This window comes from Chiloscyllium punctatum, chromosome 35, assembly GCF_047496795.1.
Source record: "Chiloscyllium punctatum isolate Juve2018m chromosome 35, sChiPun1.3, whole genome shotgun sequence".
Classification (NCBI taxonomy): domain Eukaryota; kingdom Metazoa; phylum Chordata; class Chondrichthyes; order Orectolobiformes; family Hemiscylliidae; genus Chiloscyllium; species Chiloscyllium punctatum.
This window is the reverse complement of record NC_092773.1, coordinates 56989695-57006994: the sequence shown is the minus strand read 5'-3', so window position 1 is coordinate 57006994 and position 17300 is coordinate 56989695. Positions and strand designations below refer to the sequence as shown.

At 44.0% G+C, this 17300-nt stretch overlaps 1 non-coding gene across 1 annotated transcript; it reads right to left on the bottom strand.

Moving 5' to 3' along the window:
* Window positions 1-251: 251 nt before the first annotated feature.
* trnat-cgu (transfer RNA threonine (anticodon CGU)) lies at window positions 252-325 on the bottom strand. Its single transcript has one exon. It is a non-coding gene; the product is annotated as a tRNA-Thr (tRNA).
* Window positions 326-17300: the final 16975 nt, after the last annotated feature.

The following is a 17300-nucleotide window of genomic DNA, read 5'->3' as shown; positions in this document are numbered from 1 at the left end:
CCTCATCTCGTTGTCCCGACCTCACTGGGAATGAAGGAGAGGGAATATAAGATGAGGAGAAGCAGAAGTGCTTGTGGAATAATGGAAAGAAACCACAGACATAAGTAATAGTTCGGAATATAAAAAAACTGGCATTCACCGTTGGAACTTAACCTGGATCACCAAATCATAACAGCGTTAAATTCCAAAACGACGCTGAGTTACTTTCGTGAAGACCTGAAACACCAAGCCCAAATATGAACACAACAAGTAGGCACTGCTGGGAATTGAACCCAGGATCTCCTATTTACGAGACAAGCGCTTTAACCGACGAAGCCACGGCGCCACCAGCACAAAGTGCTTATTCATCTATATGTGAAGTTGCTTAACCACTTCCTCACAGTAGTTGGACATGTGTTTTCGGATCAGTGTTGCTCACAGAGAATTGCAATCAATCCTCGAATTTTCAAATACAAACAGTTTAAAGCTGGAAATTCTCCACTGAAAAGGCACAGAAAAACATAATCTCTTCTTGCATTCATTTAAATCTGGTAGTTTCGCCTGGTTAAAGTGACAGGAGAAAGAGGATGTGTTCATTCTATCGGGGCCCATGAACCACGTTAATACACACAGAGGGGACCTCACATCAAGAGGAACAAGGTCATTGTGGTGAATTGACGAGGTGCAATGTGCAAGTAAGTATAAACATTGGGCAGTAAAAGCTGACCCATTGGCACCGACATTGAGTTTTGTACCATCAGTTCCGCGCTCACTTCCTGCCTTATGCCTCCCAGGCATCATTGTCTATCGCTTTATTTTACTTGTCTTCGTCCACGTCTCAACTTACTTCAAATGATTGCAGATGTCTGATGGGAACCTTTAAATTTTCGAAACGGATTCCTGGAGTATAGTTGTAACTCAATGGGAAAGGATTCACTGCATATCCAGAATTACCACAGTGATGGAGGGGATGAATTACTTTCCTGAAACTTTCAACTACTCAGCAGACATGTAGCCATGATACCGCTCGTGGGGAATTTCCAGGATTTACACTCAGTGACACTGAAGGATCAGCGAGATACATCCAACTCAGAAAGGTGATATGATTGGAGGGGAATTTGCGCTGGTCGTTTCCCGTGTATCTGCTGCCTTTGTCATTATATACGAATGGAAACGATTACTGACCGATTCTGGCAGGACCTGGGTGTGTGCTCTGCATGCAAGCAAGAATTTGTTTTCATTCTAATAATTCACAAAAAGAGAAATAAATCTTCATTACTTGAGTGGGAATTATATCCAGGTCTGTGCAATGCAAACTCGGACTCCTTATCAGGGACCTCCTGTGATGCTGACCGTAAAACTTACAACCTGACTTGTAGAGAATAATGTGTCTGCCATTGACTCCATAACAAACTTCAGTTGCAAAGTTGCTCTCTCCAGGTTTCGAAAAAGTTCATATCATTGCAATGGATTTCACTGTGAAAAAGCGGAGCTGTGATAATCTGATGTTCAGCAGATGTACTGCAGGATGGCACAGAACAGGCTGGTGGTCACAGGGCCTCATTTTGACGCGCTGGTCTCCGGTGAGCGGGCAGCACCGGTAAGGGTGTTGTGACAATCGTCTGATTCCAGATCCCGGGCTAGACATGACCAGAGATTTCTCGCTGAACTTGTTCAGGGTCTTTGAAGGAAGAGGCCATGACTCAGATGAGGAACGTACATTTCACTGGAGTGGATCATTTAATCGCGTAGTGACTGTGAATATAGCAATGGAAACGTCCAGCAGTTAATTTGATGCTGATATTGTTAAAGCAGAGGCCTTCAACGTGAATTTTACATAACCCTGTTCCCCTTTCCTGAGCAGCCCCGCTACCGCAGATTTACTTTCCATAAACGGTTTCAATCACAGCGCCAGAGACCCGTGTTCAATTCCAGTCAAACAGTCAGAAATTCTACATTATCTGAAAATTTCACAACCAAGACACGATAAAAGCATTGTCGTTGATATAAATCCAATTATGACTACATTACTGCATATCCTGCAATGTTTTTGAAATTCTTGTTCAGTTTATCTATCATTGAGATGCACCTGAATAAGGTATTGAAATTACAAATGAAAAATTATGATCATCAGTGATATAACTTTTCAGCATATTTTACTTGGACAGTGCAGAACACAGATAAAATTGGACTGCAAAACAAAAACGCAAACGTGAGGTCTGCACAGCCTTCACCAATTAAAACAGGATGGCTGTTCTATTGATAATAACTACTATGCAATCTGTAAACAAATTGAAACGCACTGTGTCAACACAGTGGCTGAAATCTATGTGTAAAACGTGTGTATAATTAACTTCAATCAGCTTATGAAAAGGAAAAAAAATGATGGTGACTAGCCAAAGCGGGAATAAGGGCAAGATTTCCTGTTATGCAGTTCATGCTATGTAGAAAATTAATTGCAATACTTTTACAAGTCTCAAGCAAGTTTAAAATTAACATTAAATGCAAGGAAAGGATTAAAATATACCTTCGTATCAACATGTATTACGTCTACTCATTGTTTCACTTATGCCATGTTTATTTTGCTCTTCAACCTGGAGGAACTGTGAATAATGTAAATCAAAGAAAAAAGCAAAATTGCTGGAAAAGCACAGTAATTTTTTGCAACAAGTGTGAAAACAAATCAGAAATTATCCCAATCTTTGGAAGGGTACCTCGACCATAAATGTTATCTTTGATTCTCTGCACAGGCGCTGTTATTTGAAAATTATTTTATATATTGGTATATTGATAATTTGAATTATTTGATAATGTTCAGGTCTTGTATTTGAACTGTAGAACGATAAACACTGCTAATGTTTCCAGTCAAAAAAACCGTGAATGTGACACACACACACACACACACACATACACACACACACATACACACACACATACACGCGCGCGCGCGCAAGCCCGCACATATTGGATCGTGCCAGTGGAATGAAGAGATAGTTGTTCAATTAAACCGGAAGACATTGAAAACAGCTGAAGATAAGAATATCTGGGAAAGTTGTAATGGGATAAAGAAACATGATTAGATCAGATTATCGATACAAAAGATAAGGTTCCCTGATGTCCTCACCTTGGACTGTCACGCACCTGGGTAGGAATGAATGAAGGTTCAGGAAGAGACCAGCTGGAATGTTGCTGTATGAACTAGGAGGAAAATGGATGGTGAGTGACAGGTCCATGAGGACCACAGAGCAGGAGGATATATCTACATTTGGATGTTTTCCTCATGTATGTTTCAGTGGAGTTGAGTAGATTTGAGTTTCTGAACTCCTTGCACGTATCCTTAAAGTATAAATGGATTGCAGGAAGCAGTGGATATTTTCGTGTCTCGCTCCACCTCTCACTTTCTTTTTCTCCTAATCCCAGTTCGAATCTGCAGACTGTGGTTACTCTGCTGGAAATACTCTGCTTTGAGTGCACAGAAGACAGTTAAGTTTTTCGTGAAACTAATAGATCATCCTCCGCTAAACATTCAGCAGGGGAGAAGCTGGCCTCTCTTCATCTTCAAGGAATTGCACTGCCCTCATAGATTGGGGTTACTTTCTTTGGCACAAAACAGACTGCGGGTGCACATGATTGAGACATATAAAATGATGACAAACGTAGACACAAGACTCAGTTTGATTCTTTCCCAATGGTGAAGGTATCAATGAACATTGGCCTTCTTTAAGTAAGGGGCAGATCATTTGGAGGAAATGGATATTTTACATCATGGAGAGTGATGGGAATGTCTGTGTATTCTTGTGAGATGCAGAAATCATCACAACATCTGAGAAGAGTTTCGGCATTTATATACCATACCAAGGTATTCAAGGCAATGTGTCAAATGCTGGAAATGTCTTTAAACCAGTTTGGTTGGGTTTATTTTGACCAGTTCACACTCGATTGGCCGAAGTGCTTTTTTTTGTGTAATCTGAATTCAGCCATGTCTGCGGGGAGAGAAATAGGCTGAATGGTTTCGGTTGGTGATCAAATGGAGGGTTGCCACTGGAGAAAGTGAATGACTGGTGAAATAGCTGAAGAGATTTACAAACAAATGGTTCTCGTTACCAAATTGAAAGAAAAGAAGTGCTTATCGAGAAAGAAAGAGTCAACATATGTGTCTGGTTGAGAGGTGAATAGGATGGCTGTGGCACGGCAGCTCAGTAAGTAGCACTACTACTTCACATCACCAGGGGCAGAGATTCGATTCCAGCCTTGGTGTACTGTCTCTATGGAGTTTGCACATTCTCCCTGTGTCTGCTGGTTATCCTCTGAGTCCTCCGATTTCTGCCCACAATCCAAAAGATATACAGGTCAGGTGAATTGGGCTTGTTAAATTGCCCATCGTGTTAGGTGCGATCGACAAAGGAAAAATGGGTCTGTTTCAGTTCCGCTTCGGAGGGTAGGAGTGGAATGGTTGGGCCGAAGGGCCAGAATCCACACTGTAGAGAATCAAATCTAATTCTGAACGCAACGCAAATGCAATCGGCAAGAAGTGGAGAAAATACAAGCAGAAGAATAATATTTAGGACTGAGGTAAGTCGATTGTCTTGTGGCTATTGTCATAGCCGAGTTGAGAAGGCAATCCAATGGGTTTTCCATGGTCAGCTTCGCATCCTGGCGATCGCGATATTGTTTGTGTTAAAGCAATTTCTGCTGAGTTACTGATCAAAAAATAAAAAAATGATTTTCCCAACATCTTTCACCTTTTGTTGACATTTATGATTCTTCTGAGAAAATACAGAACAGTTGTTTGCTTCCAACAACAGTTTCTTGGAGTTTGTCTCCCCTGTGGCTTCTCTCTCTCTCTCTCTCTCTCGGGATCTATCTGTGAATTTCACCCCTGCGGGATTCAATGAGGTTCGGGAGTCCACGGGATTGAATACAGTTTCCCCAACTCAAAGAGTATATCTTCGTGGTCAAAAGCATTTGAAGTTAAGGGCAAACGGCATGAGAGAAGGAATGTGTTAGAAACGAAAATCGCTTCGTAATACTCGCTCTAGACAAATTCAGGAAAACAAAGGTTTATTTACAAGTCTGCAGAGTTGGGCACCCTTCTGAGAAAAAGGCGCCCCGAGGCTTACAAAGTTTCTCATTATACGCAGCACAAGTCCCTCCACTCCTTGGCTCTAACGAGCCACGAGGTTCACATTCTTAAACCGTCATTATTCTCCAATTTGCACCCTTATCACAAAGTCTGCAACAAATGTCTCCAGAGTTGTTGTTTTTTTACCCTGTACTCTTATCAGTCAAAGACTTATTCTTCTCTGTCTGTGCTAGCGGTCTTATCAATCTGTAGCAGATGTCTCTGTATCAATCTGTAGCAGATGTCTCTCGAGTCGTTTTTCTATCCTGCAGTCTTATCAGTCAAGGACTCATTCTTCCCTGTCTGTGTTAATGGTTTCATCAATCAAGGACTTGTTTTTACTCTGCTCACAAAATGTCAGCATTTGCACAATTTAAATTATCCTACTTTTGAGTATACAAAATGTTTTAGAAAAGAAGCAAATGTCTTGTCTTTTATTATAGAGCAGCCTGTGGTTCAGGCACATCTTAATTGTTTGAACCGAAATTGCCTCACACAATTCCACCCTTTCTCTTTTTAAGATGTGCCTGACCAAGATAAGCCTCCCCTCCTCAAGGGCCCGGGAAATCCTTGGTCTTTCGCAGCAACAGCACCTTAAGTTCCTGCATCCCATGGTGTGGAACCGCCACTGCCTGGAGTTGGGAAATATTTTTCTGAATTAAAAACTGAATACAGGGGGTTAGGCAGGGTAATATGAGGAGAAGCATCACGCCCCCCCATCCACCAGCAGCGCCGTGCGCCACCAACTACCACCTAGGAGACCATCCCACCATCCGATGCCACTAAGAGGACGCCAGGATTGTACTGGCACATGGGCCAATTTCCGAATTTCATCGGAAATTTTCAAAACCGCTTTACCATTATCGTCAATTTCTAGACAGCAGTTAGTCAGGTTAAATTTCCCGCACACGCCCCCCTCCGAGGCCAACAGATAATCCAAGGCAAGTCGGTTTTGATATATAGCAGCCCTCATCTGATCCTGCTGCTTAGCCAGAAACTCCAGGGCCAGGCCAGTCCGGTTAGTAATAACCTCTGTGACTGCTTGGAGCCTGATAATTCGATTTAACATATAGATAGGAGTACGGTATCCCCATGATCCGTCCTGTGCCCATGTAGTTGGCCCGTAGCATGCAATAATCCGGGCCGGTGGCCACTCATCTCCCCAATCACCGACTTGGATATCCCTTGGCGACCTACGGAGGGAGTCAAAGAGTTTAATTCCCAAATCGTCGCCTTCCTTCCGGGGTAATAGGAAGAACGCAGGTCGTATTAGACCCAGGAAGCATACCCCAGCCCATCCCATGGGCAGTTTGGAGTATGCCTGATTACCGCTTATCCAAAATAGGCCATCTGGAGCAGGTCCTCCCTGCCTCACAACGTCATCCCACAGCTCTTTTACCCCAGGGACGCCCTCATAAGGACCAGGACCACTGCAATTCCAGTAATCAGCCCCCAGCTTGTCAGAGGAGGAATCAGTACGTAATGGAACGCAATTTCCATGACCTCGGTTTGCAATGTACCAAGGAATATCCTCAGGCCACTATACTCGCGTGGTCGCATCCAATACATTCTGACAGGGACTAATCCCTACCTCCACGGTCCCCTTGCCTTCAACACAGAACTGGCCCTCAGGGCTGTTTGTCAGTCTCCACCTCTGGCTTTTCCTTTCGTTGACATGAGTCCAAGTGGTTTGCAGCAATTCCCCTATGTCTAAGCTTTGACCAGTCCCCGGCCATTGTTCCGACATATGCGGCCCCCCACAAACCCAGCAATTGCTAACATTTAAAACAGTGGCTATTCTAGAGGTGAGATCAATAAACAGGTTTTGTGGAACATCAGGGAGTTCAATCTTTTCTTCTAACTCTTCGTATACAGATGGCACTTTAGAGAGCACGACCGTTCCCTGACGGTCTTGCTCTTTCCCCAACTCCCGATCAGTGTTCTGTATCTTGGTCTCCTTGACTCTTTCAACCTGCTCCCTGAGCAACACGGAGGATAGGCCCCACCTCCCAGTTTTGCTAATACACACCCAGCGGTCATTTATAGGGCATCCACGGATTTTGCCACCGTATCCTTTATTATACACCTGATAATAGGGTCTTCCACCCTCCCAACATTCGTGTCCTGCACTCACATCGTAACACCAATCGTCCACATGGGAGTGAGACACAAATGATCCCGAGTCGATTCGAATCACGAGCCTTACTGTAGTCCGACATTTGTCACATCTCCCCTCACCCTCCCCCACATACAGGAGTAAACTGATCAATATCCCCACCAATACAGTCCAAGTAGAGTTTATTATCGCTGTCTTTTCAGTTTTACCACCAACGGCTTGTCCCCTTGCTCGCATGTCCAAGTGCTTTCTCCTTCAGGCGGAACAGGCCCCTTTATCCTTGATGCGTGGACCCACCCTTTTTCTTTCGTCCGAACAGCATTTCATAGGGGGAAACCCGACATCCCGGCGAGGTGCCGTACGTATCCTCAATAGGGCAATGGGCAGGCACTTCGGCCAAGGTAACTTAGTTTCTAACACCAGCTTAGTCAATTGGGTCTTGAGCGTGCCATTCATTCTCTCAACCCGACCCGAACTCTGAGGATGCCAGGGTGCATGGAATTTCCATTGGATACCCAGGGCAGTACAGATCAAATGGTGTAGCTTAGAAATAAAATGTGTCCCGCAGTCTGGGTCGATAGATTCCATTATGCCATATCTCGGGATTATGTTCTCAAACAACAGTCGGGCCACGGTTGGTGCATCGTCTTTGACAGTTGGGAAAGCCTCTACCCAGTGAGTGAAATGGTCTACTATTACTAGCAGATATTTCCATCTCTGTACTGGGGGTAATTCTGTAAAGTCGACTTGGATCCTCTGGAATGGCCTAATTGCGAGGGGCTGACCACCAGCTGGCATAGAACGCATGGCTTTCTGGTTAATACGCCGGCAAGTGGGGCATCCGACTACCTCTTGTTGGGCTAAGGTGTATATCCCCCTGCATACATAGTCTCTCAGGATCGTGTCACACATGGCTTGCACCCCACAGTGGGTCTGATGGTGTAATCGGTGCAGAATACCACCGGGTATCTAGCCTGGACTACTTCATTCAACCCCCGCAAGTCTTGCACCAACCTCTACGTCCCATCCGGCTTCCTCACAGGAAGTATTGGAGTATTGAAAGGGGACATACATTACTCCAGTAGTCCATCTGTGATTAATCTTTCTATCACAGGTTGTAACCCTTCCCATCCTTCCATAGCAATCGGGTACTGTTTCCTTCTTACCGGGCCTTTTCCTGGTAACATGGTGATTTGGAGAGGTTTGATGTTTAGACCCCCTCTGTTCCCCTCTCGGTACCATACGTCCGGGTCTATTTGTTGATCATCTTCTTCGGTGAGGGTGAACAACCTTACCACCATTTCCCCGTTACTTGGTACCGTTCCAATCCCTAGTTTGACCTGCAAGTCTCTTCCTAACAAATTAAACCCCGCCGATGGCAGTAGAAGGAGGTCTCGTTTAGTAGTTCTGTTTTCATACCCAATTTCCACGTCCTCCACTACTGGGACTTGCAATTTCTGTCCTCCAATCCCAGATACCCCCATAACTGTTCCTTCTGCTCGGGTGCCGGGGGGTATTTAGATTATACTTGATCTTTCGGCTCCCGAGTCCACCATAAATGTGATCTCCGACCCTTGGGGCCCTACTTTCAAGTTTACCAGGGGTTCCAGTCGATAGTCCTTTTGCCCCAAGGTTAGGAACCCCCGACCTCCCTAATCTTCCTCCATCAGTGCGTACGACCGCACCTCCCGCTTGTAGCGGTGGCACTCCCGTTTAAAATGTCCCTCTTCATTACAGTAGTAACATCTGAGTATCCTCCTCGTTTCCCTGTCGCGGTCTCGTGTTCCTCCACTCTTCCTTTGTTCCGGCCATGATCCTCTTTTCCTCTGCTCTTGCCACGACTCTCCCCTTTCCTGTTTCTACCACGGCTCTCCCTTTTCCCTCCTTCCAGCTGTCACTTGTTGCACCGTCTGCATCATTATCTTTGTCGCCTTCTTTTGCTTCTCATCGTCCCTTCTCACAAACACCTTTTGCGCCTCCCGTAGTAGTTCACTTAGAGGTTTACTATCCCAATCATCCATTTTCTCCAACTTCTTTCGTATGTCCGGCCAGGCTTTTGATACAAAGTCTACCCGTATGAGTTGTTGTCCCACGTCCGTCTCAGGGTCCACCCCAGCGAACTGCTGCAAGTTCTTCCTCATTCTGTCTCGGAAGTCCGTAGGGGTTTCCTCCGGGTTTTGATGATTACCAAAGGCCTTGGTAAAATTGTGCCCCTTCGGGGCTGCCTGCCTTATTCCTTTTATCCAATATTCCCACATGTCTCTCATGTTGCGCCGTCCTTCTTCCATTTTCTTATCCCACTCGGGGTCGGTGAAGGGAAACTTCTGCTCCCCTCCTTCTCTCCCCTCTCTCTCCCAGACCAACAGCGCAGCTTGTCTATCATCTGTCGCTCCTGGCTAGAGAACAATGTTTTCATGATGGAACACATCTCTTCCCACGTGTAAGTATTCGGACCCAGGAACTGATCTAATTGTTCAGCTAGGCCCATGGGGTCCTCTAGTAGACCCTTCATCTCCCTCCTGAAATTCTGTACTTCAGTACTCGTCAAGGGGACGTTCACATATCCCCTCCCTCCTTCCTCGCCCCCCATGGGCACTTCCCGGAGTGGATTCATTCTTGCAATTGAGACAGGGTTTTGTCTGTGACTCCTTCCAGCTTGAGATCTGGTCTGTACCCCTGAGGCTGCTGGTGATTCCTCCCCGTTTTCTTCCCCTTCCCCTGACTCGTCGTCACCCGAAGGATTATTTTGTGGGGCAGACGGGGTCACGTAGGGCGGCGGTAAGTGATCTAAAGGTTCCCATTCTTTCTGCCCTTTCGAGTCTTCATTAGTTACCTGCATTTTGCAAGATATCGTGACCGGTAGCCAACAAAGGGCATAATCACTTTCTTCAAGAATAACATTAGGTTTTGAATTGACATATAAAATGAGAGCTTGCCGGACCCAGTCTTCGTCAGTCCCGAATCTAGGCCACCACACTGAGTCGCCCTGAATAGGTTTCTGGGACCACTTTTGACAGTATTTTACCATCTTCCTTCTAGATTTTACTTTTCTCCTACCCTGATTCCAATTATTTAACATTCTTCCCAATGGACTATCGTCAGGTACCCCGGGGTATGTGTCATTGTCCCTGTTCAAGCCTACCCTTCCCTTATTCGCCTTGGATCCCTTATTTCCCATTGCCGAGGACTTCGTATTTCTCGTATTATCCCGTGATAATCAATCACAATTTAGCCAATTCCCGGACCTTCAGTCCCGTGATCGCCCAGGTTCCTTTGCAGGCACCCCCGGTCTTTGGATTCCTGTGTCCTACGTCTCTGTGACACAGATCACAGGCACCCCGGAGGTACACGTTCCTCCTCAAACACAGTCTCTGCAAAATCCCTCACAGGCGAGCCCCGGTCTCTAGATTCCTGAGTCCCACGTCTCTGTAGAAAAATGCACAGGCACCCCGTAGGTCCCCAGGCCTCCGGAAACACGGTCCCCGCAAGTTTTTCCTTACCTGGGTTCGGTGCACCGAAATTACTCGATCGTTAACCGTCCCCACTGCCTCGGCCACAACCCTACTTTGTGTTCCTGAGCCTTCCGGATAACACTCGCTCAAGCCGCGCGGGGCGACAAGCAAGGAATCAGAGACTGCCGAACTCGGCAGGGTGCACCTTCTCCGATGTCCTGCCTCAGCTCCCCCCGCGGCCGGTGTGTTGATCGGACGAGCCCCCAAGTTTGTTAGGAACGAAAATCGCTTCGTAATAATCGCTCTGGACAAATTCAGGAAAACAAAGGTTTATTTACAAGTCTGCAGAGTTGGGCACCCTTCTGAGAAAAAGGCGCCCCGAGGCTTACAAAGTTTCTCATTATATGCAGCACAAGTCCCTCCACTCCTTGGCTCTAACGAGCCATGAGGTTCACATTCTTAAACCGTCATTATTCTCCTATTTGCACCCTTATCACAAAGTCTGCAACAAATGTCTCCAGAGTTGTTGGTTTTTTTTACCCTGTAGTCTTATCAGTCAAAGACGTATTCTTCTCTGTCTGTGCTAGCGGTCTTATCAATCTGTAGCAGATGTCTCTGTATCAATCTGTAGCAGATGTCTCTCGAGTCGTTTTTCTATCCTGCAGTCTTATCAGTCAAGGACTCATTCTTCCCTGTCTGTGTTAATGGTTTCATCAATCAAGGACTTGTTTTTACTCTGCTCACAAAATGTCAGCATTTGCACAATTTAAATTATCCTGCTTTTGAGTATACAAAATGTTTTAGAAAAGAAGCAAAAGTCTTGTCTTTTATTATAGAGCAGTCCGTGGTTAAGGCACATCTTAATTGTTTGAACCGAAATTGCCTCTCACAGAATGTGAAAAAGAAGATTTCCTTTTGACCATGGCACTGGGAGCTTTGAAATTCTCGATCATAGCAATTAGTTGAGTACAAACCATTGATTGTTTATCAGAAAAATTTAGATATGTAGGTCGGTCAGCTGAACTGATCAAAGGATATGGGGAGAGAATGGGAAGATTGAACTGAGTTCGATGATCAGCCATGATCCCGTGGAATTGTAGAATTGTGGATTATTAAAGATTATGTGATAACGAAGAAAAATTGAAATAACAACTGTGTTAAATAGGGATCCAGGGACAACAGCAGAATGTCAGAATTACTAGGAAGCAACCAGCTGGGTAAAGACATAAAGTAGGTACAGTTAGAAAATGCGCATATCTGCACTCTTCCAGCCCTGATTAGCAATGTACAACAGAGCCCAGCAATCATCCACATTGTGTGTTTTCAAAAAATCGGGGAAGGAATGGAGGAACTATTTGGGGCATGGCACCGGGCAGAAAATCACACATCTCCCACCAACAGGTTCCACATAGACTCGTCTTGGACTGTGTCTTTCCTTGGCTGGTATGGGTCAAGGTTTAGCAAGCTGCTAGTTGGTCCTTACCCCTGTGAACTGGACAAAGTTGGAATCTTGGAGTGACCGTTGTGGGAGTAAGATCGAGTCTGGCGCGGTCCGTGCTCCTCCTCCGGATTTTGGTTGTTTCCCTGGGGTCATGCTGCTGACTGCTTGTAAAAACCGTGTCCCACAGCAATCTGTGCCTCTATGTGATTGGTGTAAGTGTTAGATAACATTTGTCTCCACATTCTTCCTGGAACTCTCGGTCTCAGAACTAGTCTGAGGGCTTCGGAGACTCTGATGTTGATGACAGCTGCCTGTAAGGTTGTTTGTGGAGCAGTTTTTGCTGGAGTGAAAATGAAGGAGAAGCTGCTGTGTTTAAACCCGAAAGTCTTGGATTTCAGTGGGGTCCAGTGAGTTCTAATATGTGATTATCGAAGGAGGGAAATTCGAATGGACATGTGGAATTCTAAAGGTCACTGACTAATCAGTGTTGATTCGGCTGCTTTTACTAGTTTATTTCTATTGAATCGTTTCATCCATTTTGCACTGAAAGATTCTTTATGAAAACGCTTTAATCTCAGATATAGGCAAGGTGGGAGAACAAGACCTCAATCCTGAGGTGTCTGTTGAGCGTCTGAGAACGTGTTCACATGAACCACAGCCATCCCAGTGCTGCATGCGCACACATGATGATTAATTCCCTAGAATTGTTTCACTGCAGTTGCAAATGAACTTTTATGTATGCAGTTTTGCAACACTTATGGGCATTTACATAGCGCCTTGGCTATAACGTAAAGCCTACTTGAATTTAGAGACATATGAAGATTGATCACTGAGGAATATAAAACCAATGAGCAGTAACATTGCACAATATGCCAGTTAATAAAGAAACATTCAAAACACGAGAAAGACCGAGATTTAAGGAGTCTTCTACAAATGCAATTATAATGTTTTCATAACATTTATTTCTACAGAGCCTTTCAATACACTTTGCGTTAAAATGGTAAGGAAAGTCGAACTGTGTTTTTCACATCTGTAGTGCAGTACCACGAATCTGAATTTAATTCTAGCCTTGGATTGATGCATGACTGTGTGGTTTTTCATGTTCTCTACATATCTATGTGAGTTTCCCTGATTTCTTCAAGCAGTCCAAAGATGGCCAGAGTTAGATAGATGGGCCATGCTAAACATCGAGTTTTAGGGAAAGTGTGGTGGGAGTGCTGGATTTGGATGGGGCGATCTTCAGAGTGTCAGTGAAGATTATGTGGCCCGACTGGCCTCTGTTTGGAGTGCAGGGATTTGATGAAATTAATGACATCATTACGTTCTATGTTTTCTCCCAAATATCAACTTACATGTGATCAATATGTTCCCCCCTTTTTCATAGAATTTGTGTGTTCGTGTTTTCTCCCTCAATGATGTGTTTGATTTCTGTTTTTGAAGGGCGAGTTTTACAAGTGAATTCAAAATGAAACCACATCCGCAAACCTCTTTATCACAACCCAGCTGACTCAGGATTTTGTGCATTGAAGGCGAAAGCATCACTCAGCAGGTAGAGAAACACTCGATCTGCGTGTGGAAGAGTTTGGAATAATTGATCTGCAATACACACATTGCCCGCATTCACACTGCGGAGAAATCCTTCACGTGTTATGATTGTGGGAAGGGGTTCTCTCAGGCATCCTGACTCCAAACACAACAGCCAGTTCCCATCAGAGAAAGACCATTCACTTGCACCATGTGTGCAAAGAAATTTACTCTGTCATCCCACCTCAGGGACACCAGTCAGGTCACAAATAACCGCAATCAATGTTTATGTTTTCTCTTCCTCACCCTGAAGAGTTGAGGTATTGCTCTTTTGATGTTTGTACTGATGATCTTAAATAATGTACTGAACGTGTTCGTATTGTAGATACTAAATGTAATTATTTATCAGGAGCATTCAGTTTTGGAGCATCGTTGTCCATGCACACGTTCGCATCTGGTAGAACCTGCTAACCTTAAAAGTGTATAAACAGGATGTTTTTTCTCTTCAGTATTGTATGAACAACAATTCGTTCACTTTCTGTTTGTAAGAATTCGACCTTGACGCAACTGACAGTTATTTCCAAAGTAAACTTACTAAGATCTGTTTCTGGTAATGTCTACAAATATCACTCTTCTGATTATGTATTCCAGCTTTAAAAAGAAATCAAATTTATCTCAAATATATGATGTGTAACGTCCCTGTCAAATCACAGCAAAACAGATTTTAAAGGTCCCTGTATGTACCTACATCCTCCATGCGCATCTCCAAATTTGAAGAACTCATGCAGGTACTTTGTGATGAAGAATGAAGCAATCTACTCAGCTATCTCTGACGCTTCCTTCTCCCCAGTTATGTCCTGTTTTCTTTGAAATTGATTTTACCATAGTTGTGGTATTGCACTATTGTTTAGTTTTGCTTCTATTTCAGGCCATGCCCTGTCAGCGCTTACTATACATCACTTAGCTGTTTGCGTACAGTGTCTGCAAGTTACAATTTCACTCCCTCCTTTCCCTGAGTAGCAGCAGGCTCTTGCTCTAACATAATGTGAAACTTCATGGCACAACACATGCCCCAGTCAAATATTCCAATCAAGCCAGAGGACCAAGACAGCTTTCACCTTTCTGGCTCTGCAACGGCATTCAATTTGTCATCCACAACGTGAAGACTCGAGCAACTTCTCACTGGAGACAATATGCTCATCTTCTCCATGTCTGGTAAGGTATACACTAAGTCATCTCTTCATAAACAATCTCAGTTGAAGGTTTTGCATCTTGCACCAAGAGATGAATCATAAATATTGAGCCATTTAGAAAAATGTTATTTCCAATTGTGCATCTGTGCAACTTGAGTTGGGAAATGATCCCAAGTCACTATAAATGCAGGCATTCATACTGGATAGAGACCATGCGCCAGTACTTTGTGTGAAATGGGATATTGTGATTCATGTGGACGAATTAAACAACAACAAGTTCACTGAGTAATTGTTAAGGTTGGGTTTTGGATGCTATTAAAATCTAACTCCACAACATACCAACTGATATGTGTTTCTTCAGATGCTTATAACACCACTAGTTAAATTACCTATTTGCTATAATTATGATTAACTTTAGTTTCTGTTTATAACTCCTCTTAGGCAGTTTCTGTTTTTGTTAAGGACACTCCATTTCCCTTATCTCCTTCACCTTAACCGCCAACAAGTGTGAGGAGCTCATGCAGATTCATTGCTTCAAGAATGAGATAGCCTAATTGACTTCTCTACTGTTTCCATCCCTCGTGATTTGTTAAGGTATCTCTGAAGCGTCCCCCATGATCAATGTAATCCTGCGTCAATATTTAGTTTTCCTCCTGTTTTCTGTCACACCTTTGCGTGATCATGTTACCACATGTACTTTTTTTTCATGTAGAGTCTACAGAGTAAGAGTTTTGCTCTTGCATTCCATCAACTGAGGCAGAATTCATCCCCGAGCACAATCTCAAACCTCCTGACCGATTGACAGGGGATTTTGCAAAGATCGAGTCTTTACACCTGAGGAGATTCCAACAAGGTAAGTTTATTCAAGCTTGTACCACAGATACTCGCGAGAGGTCACGAAGTCCAGCTCGGAGACATTCTGTCATTTGCAGCTCACAACTCAAAAGAACATATTTTAACGTGTTCATGTCACAATGACTGCATGTGACACTGTCTTTAATTTAGCGCCATATCAATTACTTGTTTGTCAATTACAGATTATGGTTTTCATGTTTCCACCAGACCCTGCTTTCCTTATCTCTTGACCTGTTTTCACCGTCTGTCCTCCACATTCTGTATTCCTGTGCACTCCTGACCGTATTGCGCAGTGCTGATGGCCTGTGTCACTATTAATTATTCCCGTTTAATGCTCCAACGTTTGAATTATCGAAGCTGCATTTTCTATTTTCTCAGAAATATTGATTTCGCTCTTAACCATACACTCTATATATTGTGCAAGCATACTTTCTACTGTAAGCCGTGTTTTACAATATTACATTCCTGAGGAAGGCTCCCTCCTTCCCAACGTTACTGGCCACTCCCCCAATTCTAGGTACATACAATGCGACAGTTGCTCACACTGACATTCGACCTCCCATCTATAGGTTAGCGACCAAAGTTGACAGAAGACATAAGATTCTGACGTTAGGATATTCGGCCAATCAGGCCGATCAACTCCAGCATTTAACCGTCACTGATAAATTTCTAACCCCCAAACACCCTCTTCCTCCACGTAAGGCTTGATCCCCATAATACTGAAGAACATCTCTATCTCTGTATTAAATATACCCAATATCCTGGATTCCACAGCCTTCCGTGGAAACGAATTACATGCACTCACCACTCTGTAGGTGAAACGTTTTCTCCGTATCCCTGTTCTAAGTCTTCTCTTTACTCTTATGCTGCGCTCTCGGTTCCCTGTCTCTCCGATCAATGGTGACATTACGTCTGTCCAGACCATTCAGTATTTTATATGTTTCAATTCGAACCCCTCTCATTCTTCTAAACAGTCTTCAAACTGTCCACTGTGTCAAACTTTTCATTCCTGGGACCAGTCATGTGAATCTTCTCTGAACCCTTTTCAGGATCTGTATAACCTTCCAAAGAAATGAAGCCTAAAACTGCTGACAATACACAAAATTTGGTCGGGCCAAATAGTGCTTCGGGATTACATGCCTACGTTTCTATTTAAGTCCTCTCAACATTAATGCTAAAATTGCATTTGCCTTCCTAACTACTGACTCAATCTGCATGTTTACTTTGTAAGAATCCTGAACTAGAGCTCCAAAGTCTCTTTGCATTTCAGATTTCTGAATTTTCTCTGCACTTAGAAATTAGTCTATGCCTCTGTCCTTCTTATCAAAGTGCATGGCCTCAGACTTACCCACATTTTCCTCCATGTACCACTTATCTCTCTTAACCTGTCCAAACAATTCTGCAGCCTCCAGCCCGCCTCAATTTTACCTGTCCAATACGTATATTTGTATCGTCTGCAAAATTAACCAGAATGCCTTCAGTTCTTTCACCTAAGTCGTTAATGTGTAATGAGGATGGAATGGCGACTCAGTAATTAACACCGCTGCATCACAGCACCAAGTACCTGGTTAAATTTGCAGCCTCAGGCGACTGTCTGCGTGCAGTTTGCAAATATTCC